The following is a 7,426-nucleotide window of genomic DNA, read 5'->3' on the forward strand; positions in this document are numbered from 1 at the left end:
GCGTTTAGGATCTGCCAACACATTTGTCTATGTGGAAGAAGCATCCTTTGACCACTGCTTTAAGACAGATCCCTGTCCAAAGAAAATATGTGACAACCATCTACAATTAAACAGAAGAATCTTCCAAGCTATTGAGGTAATTTTTTTCACCTACTAATCACCTCGATTTCCTGTTGCATGAAAAGTCTGCAAGCATTCTTCAGTAGGAGTGGAGAAAGATCACAATAAATATTTGCAAGCTTTTGAAGCTAAACCTTTCCTACAAACCATCATCTTTCTCCCTCAGTATCTGTTGAGCTTATTTCTGAGGTTAATTAAAGAATTCTGATCTCATTTTAACTATGTCCATGCATGGAGCTAATGTTAAACAACATAATCAATGTAGCTGCTAGTAGCAGCCCAGGGTAAGCCTATGAGGACATCGTCCAAACGTCTATCAGGAGAAATCTACTAGGAAATGATATAGAAGAAAAGATAGAGACAAATAGAGATGGAGATGGAGATAAGTTTTCACCCAAACCTGGCTCCCAAAAGGTCATAATCTGACCAAAACCGGGCTGTGGAACCTGTATGCATATTCAGCTATTCATGCAGGACATCCAGCATTCACAGATTCACCAAAGATTTATGAAAACTTAAATGAAATTATTCATTTACAGACCAATTACATAGATATATCTGCACAATGATATATTTTTTCTTCATAAATGTAAATAATAGTCCATAAATTGGTATGTGAACTGAGATTAAGATAGTGAAATCTAAATGCAATTTTAACTAAAAATTATCTTTATTTCAGTTAAACTCATGTTTAGTTTCAAGACCTGATACAGAAGGTGCTTATACAGAATATGAGAAAGCACTGCGACACATGGTAGCTTATAACAGGCCACTCACCGGAATAAAAACCATCACACTCTGGTTTTATCATCCAGATTGTACTACCCAAGTTGTAATACGCACAGACAAAAAGGTATGATTTCCATCTTTTTAATAAGAAGCGTGTCATGTGTGTTAACCTCAGGTGTTTTTTGGATACGGCCTTTGCACAGCACTGACCCTACCGAAAGTGAAGCGCTACATACTGCAGAGTCATGCTCCTGTGCTCCTGAACAACACACAGAGTTAAATACTAGATAAACACCCGAGGAAGAGAAATAGACATGACAAAGTGCAGTTACCCTAGGAGCAAGATGTAGCAATACATACAGGTCAAGTAGATAGTAGATCTCGGCTACATTATTTGTGATTGCAACAATCATAAATAGGATAGGAGAAATGGTGAAATATATATATCTGTCTTTCTGATGCTGCATAAAACTGACATCTTGCCCATTTCTTGACATTAAAGATCCTGCTGCTAAGTCTTTTTTTTTTTTCCCACAGAAAAAGTGCTATTTTTCATGGAGCAAAAATGGTAAATTTCAGGAAGTAACACTGCATTTCGTAAACAGATATTTTAAGAGGCATTGTCAACCAAATAATGCTTTATAAGGCTCTAGAAATGATTCAGTGCATGTCAGAAACATAACTTTTATTCACTTCTGGCTTACTGAAATTTTACTATTCTCTCTGTGAAGTTCAGTATCTGCAAGTGTGACTCAGGAATCCTTTCTCCTACTTTTTCCTTCTCATTCACATTTCTGAATGGATTAGTCCCCTTAAAATTGTTTAAGACTCTGCCATGACAAACAGACCATGAAGATCAACAAGGACAGGAAGGATGATAAAAAAAAAGACCCTCTTTCCATAAAGAAAATTATTTTTTCTCAAAAACATCAAAACCTTTCAAACCAAACAGTCTTCTCCATTCCCACTCTTCCTCTGCTTTGTCTTAAAATTATCTGGTATGAATTCTTAAGATATTTATAATTCCATACATCTGTTTAGATAATGAGTCATAGGCGACTCTGTAAAGTTAATATAAATAAGCACAGAGAAGTGTAATCAGATCAGGTACTAAAATACAAGACTCCATTCTCTTGCCTACTTTGCTTTATCTGAAGCTGAAAATTCACTGAGTGGTAACATTTACCTCTCTCAAGCATTTTCTGTACATGTATAGGAAGTGACAAACTGGCAGAAATGTGAATTTCACATCTTTGACAGAATTTTTTTAACCAGCAAACTCATAAGAGTAATGAAAGTGTTACAGTCTTTCTAATGGCAATTGCCCAAACCCCAAGAGCTGGACAAACCCCAAGAGTTGGAATGACACCTCTGATGCATACCAATTTCTTCTTTCCAAATCTTAAATCTGAATGGATAAAATGATCTCTGGGTTATGTTTGGAATAGTTGTGTGGTGTGGCTGGGGACTGATCAACATTGCAGTGTAGCCAAAAGTAAATCTGGGAGACACTGAAGCTAATGCAATGTGCCTGTTGATCTGTGTGTAGGCTATGCCGCAGATTTCAGTTAGTCTTTTGACCATATTCCCTTCTCATACACACATGAGCTTTGGGGCCTTTATGCTTCCTTCTAAAAATGTCTTGTTTCTTCCCATATGATAATCATGCTTTCTTCTGGTGTTTACGTTTCCCTGGTTTGGGCAGTAAAATGAAACTTGTGGAACATAAAAAGCAACCCCTCTGACCAAAACCCAGAAAAATCAATCCACTATACATTGACTGTATCCCAACATTGGGAAAAGAGATGAACAAAGAAAAAGTCATCAGAAATGGGATTGCTCAATGTCATGCAAGAGCTGAGTGTCTCAGCATGCCTTTTGACACCATGTGAGTTGTGACAACCTACATCTTCCCTGAACACCTTTATCAGAGTTCCACATATGGAAGAACAGATCTACGAAGAGGGCTCCCCAAGTTGAATAGCTTGTGTCATGAACAGCATGGCCTTAATTTTGTACAAAATGAAGCATTTGTAAATCTGTTACTTGTTAGGACTTGCTTCTGCCAGGTTCCTAGTGAAAAACCCATAGTGACAACAAGTAAGCCTATGGCAAAGTGAAATAGTAGGCTGTGCTTTGCTTATTTACTTGTATTAACAAGACCACTCAGGTCTCTCTAAAGTATAAACTGTATTTTGCATGCTTCTGAAGAAGTTGTATTGTTCCCAGTCTTCCCGTCTTTCCCCAGGCCTGGGTGCCTCATCCCCAGGTCATTTCTTCTCTTTAACCTCCTCTGAGGCACAACCAGATTTCTGGTAAATGGCAAGCAGTAACCAGCAAAAAAGCAACTTGACTTTCTTCTTCAATCAAATCATGTAATCCCATTGTCTGATTCCATGGTCTGATTCAAATTCCAGAGACTTCACTGAATTTCAGATCAAGCCCACGGTGAATACCTGGGACAACTAAATGGTCTAAGCTCTGACAATCCATGGGAAGAGTGGCAGTCTGTGATAGCACTGGGGGAAACAGGAACAGAAGGCGTCAGGGTTGGCAGAAACATTGAGACTTTCCTTTTCAACAGACTCACTTCCTAATCTAACAAGTTCTTCTCCTGTTAGCAAGTAGCAGTAGAAGCTGATGGCAGTACATAAGTTGCTTCCTTCTGCTTGCAGAAGTCTTGAAACAAAAGCAGTCTTCTGCTGCAGTGCATCCCTCACAGGTCCACCCAGCATGGTTCCAGGTACTGATGGATCCTGAGGTTTCTGTGGGAAGGAGAGGTCATTTACTGATTATTTAATCTAGAAAACTGGATGCAAACAGCTATTTCCAAAGCTGGTTGAAAAGTCAAGCATTCATAACTTGGGAACTGGGAGTTTCAGAGTAAATTTATACAGCCTTATCTCACCTTCCTCTGCCAGGTATGGTTGTACTATGATGCAGACATGGAGGATAAAATCCTAATCTTTGTTGCTGCATGAAAGGCTGATACAAGTTCATCTGAAAGTGACTCAGGACTGCATGGTGAAAATCTGATATTGATAAAAGCCAGCCATTTGCTGGATAAGTTAAATGATGCTGGAAATGCTTTGTGAAACAAGAGAAGGAATGGTTTCATGGGATAGATGAACACTGCCTTCAATAGCATATTTCAAGCTCTGCCCTGCTACAGAATTTCTGTGAAATGCTAGGCACAACATTTAAATTCAGCTTTTCATAATTGGCTACAAACTGTATTTTCCATGTTAAGGGTTCCAAATCACTTTCGACATCTTGTTTTGCAAAGCAATGAGAATATAAGGTTGCTAAATATACTAGAATTATCAGCTCAATATTATCCGTGGGACACACAAAATGAGTGCAGATTTCACTTCTCTCTGAACTTTAGGGCCTCAGTTATACAATGGAGCTAAATCCTCACTTTATAGTTATTCTGAAAGTTGATTTGTTTATGTTTGAGGGGTACAGTATGACAGGAATGAGAAGAATCACAGACAGTCCAGCAAGAAAATTAACAAATCCGTGTTTAACTGAGGGGTGAAATCATGCATGAGAAATACAGCTGATGGCCCTGCCCTGGCAAGATAACAGCACAGCCTCACACAGACGACTAGCGGGTGAGCACCAGCTCCCCGTGCCTGGGTACACGAGACAGGCCTACGGCAAATGTCACCAGTTTATGATGCAAACATCAGCGTGGGTGATTCATAACTTTCTGCTTTTTTCTGCAACCTTCTCCTTCCTTTTGCAGTACGCTACAGCTTGAAAATTCTCCCAGCTCTCATTGCCTGGTCACCGCTTCAGTTTCACCAATGTGGGGCCAAGACATTTTTTCAGTATTTACTCAATAAAGTAAACACGATCAGAAATGTCTATCAAATATTTAAAATCCCAGTGTGGTCCAGAGGATTTTAGAATTGTTTTTGAAATGCTTTAAAAATCTGAAGTATAGAACTAGTTAAAATCCTCATCAGAAAATTAAGAAGATTGCCTGAAGGAGTGTGCCCTGGATCTCTGATAGCAAAAGAAATGAATTCCAGACCGCTTCTCCACCTGTGTTAGTGTTTTGTATGGAAAAATAAACTGCTTTGAAAAATGTATAGGGAAGCAGGAAATCTGGAGTCTAAAATATGGCAACATACACAAACCCTTGCTTTATAATTGTGTGCACTGTAGACCATCTGTTTAGCAGTTAAATACACTCCCATTTAAATGAGTAAGTACATTTAATGGACGAAGTATTAAGATCACTGAGGGGTGAAGTTTTATATTTGCAGTGTGTAAATGCCAGAGTGGAACCACTTGTACATTCTCAATACTACACACCTTTAAAATAACTAAGAAAAATGACTACTTACCTGCTGCATACCAAAAACTGGCTCCTTTTAGGGAAATCATTACAAACTGGAATAGATTGAATTGAAAGCCTGATGGTCTCACGGCCTCCATTCCAGAAGTATAAATCAGGCTGCAGCTCAGCTACTGCTGTTGTGAACTCTTTAAACACACAGAAAGTGGAAAATATGGAAGGGGATGATTTAACGACTTTGAGTATTCATTGTCATTTCAATCATCTTTTAACTAAGACAAGAGCAGAGAGATATTTCCTAAACACCTTAACTAATCAGTTGTCAGTGCTTAAACAACAATTACTTTCAAAAAAAACAAAGGGGGTGGAAATTAGCTGATATGATCAAGCCATATGGCTAATATAATTGATTTGTTCAAATTTTTAACAATTATGAAAAACAAAACCAGAGCAGCAGCATAATATAATTTACAGATTTAACTGGAGGTGATATGTTTTATTTAGTTCGACAACAAATTGCATCTTCCTGGTGCCTAAACTGAAATATAATGAGGGAAAGGCCACGCTGGGTCCTAAGCATACCTGACCCGGGGAAAACTGATTTTCTGAGACTGGGGGCGGAAAAGTCCCTGGCTGTGAGCGGGGAGCCTGGGGCAGAGCCGGCCGCGGCGGAGCAGGCTGGGTGCCCCCGGGGGGGCAAGACGGGGACTGATGGCAGCCCCCCGCCTGCAGGCACCCCCCCGGTGGCAGCTCGGCTCTCCGAAGGGGCAGGAAGGCTGAGCGGGGGCAGGCTGTGCTAGCCAAGGGCTACCCGGCTTGCTCCGGATCGCCTTTCTGAGCGCTCTTTAAATTGCTCCTGAAACTTTGATTCGATCCGTAATTTTTAAGACTTGCTCACTGTCAAACCGAGGCGGTATTCCCTTCTGATTGACTCACACTCAGCAAAACAGACCGGAGCCATAATAAATCTGCGCTGGAAAATGTATTTGTTTATGTTTCTCTGCTCTGAAGTTTTCAGTCCCTCTCTTAGTTGTCTTGAGGATGCGTTTGTCCGCCGCCTGATTACTGCTGCGTGGAGGTTTCTCAAAATGGGCTGAGAACGACAATTTTGAGCCTGAGCTAGCGAAAGACAGGAGATCGGGGAAAAGGAACGCTTTGTTTTTCTGGCCCGTTCAGCAGGCTGCGAAGATGAGCGTGGAAAAGGCGTCCCAGCACCTGGCTGCTTCGTGCCAAGGGCAGGGGCTGCACCCCGCTCGGAACACCCCACGGCACCCCACAAACGCCTCTGCTCCACAGCACGGAACCCGGGGTGCCCTTAGCCTTAGGACAAGGCTTCTTTGCCGGCTTGTTTTCTCGTACAAAACTGATCCTGATGCCCACCTTGCGCTGGAGGATAGAGTTCAGCCTCCGAATGCCATGAGAAGTTCAATTCAATTAAGTAAAAGCCTCATTTGCGTAGTCTGGAAACTATAGACATGGCTTAACTGATCACTTCACTCCTGTGAAATTCGCTCCCATTGCTAATAAGCGCAGGTCTCATTAAGGTGCTCTGAACGGAGTTTTAATAATGTGTTAATAATCCCTGCCCGTTGGTCAGGGAACGAAGGGCTGGGAGCGCAGCTGGGGCGGGCGGCAGGAGCCCACCTTGCTCCGGGCACCGGGGGTTGGGGCAGCCCCCCCGGGACCGGGCTGCCTCGGGTCGCGCCCCCCCCGGGCAGCCCCTCCCGGTGCCCGGGAGGGGAAGGGGCCAGCGGCACCGCCAGGCAGCGGGCCGGGGGCCGCCGGTAATTAGAGGCTGCCCGGGGATGATTGCCTTTAGCTGCCCGTGATTAATGATTTATCAGGAACTTAGTTTCACTTGCTCAGCCCCGATAGGCTGCACAAGGCCTTCAGAGACCGCTTTTCTAGCTGTAAAATTGACTTCCCTACCTCGCCTCTTTGGCTCGTTACTATTATCATCTGGGTTTAAATTTCTCGGTTTAAGCAGTGTAATCTTTCTTCGGTTGCGCGCCCCGGAGTAAAAATCGGGCATCATTTTCACATCAAAGAACTGTCAGCTCCCTCGTATGTATTGCTGCCCCTCGCACCCTCTCTAAAACACTCCCCTTGACACCCGAGCGTTTGGAGAGCGCTGGAGATATATCGCTGTAATCACGGCCGTTATAATTGAGTTTGGTGCTGGAGAAGCGGCAGCGCGGGGGACCAGGGTGGAGCAGAAGGGGCCCGCTCCGACGGGGCGCACGGAGCCGCCCGTTCCCCCCCGTCCCC

General features: G+C 42.7%; 1 long non-coding RNA gene across 1 annotated transcript in view; it reads right to left on the reverse strand.

Annotated features, from left to right (window-relative positions):
- Positions 1-673: 673 nt before the first annotated feature.
- The window catches only part of LOC310901584, an 8,297-nt gene continuing 1,544 nt past the window's right edge, over positions 674-7,426 (reverse strand). The window contains exons 1-3 of the long non-coding RNA XR_014585920.1: positions 6,095-7,426; positions 5,208-5,346; positions 674-3,614 (exon numbers count right to left, since the gene is read on the reverse strand). The exon at positions 6,095-7,426 is cut by the window's right edge and continues 1,544 nt beyond it. This is a non-coding gene — a long non-coding RNA (uncharacterized lncRNA). The remainder of the gene's footprint in view (positions 3,615-5,207; positions 5,347-6,094) is intronic.

This window comes from Anser anser (assembly GCF_964211835.1).
Source record: "Anser anser genome assembly, chromosome: 6".
Taxonomy (NCBI): domain Eukaryota; kingdom Metazoa; phylum Chordata; class Aves; order Anseriformes; family Anatidae; genus Anser; species Anser anser.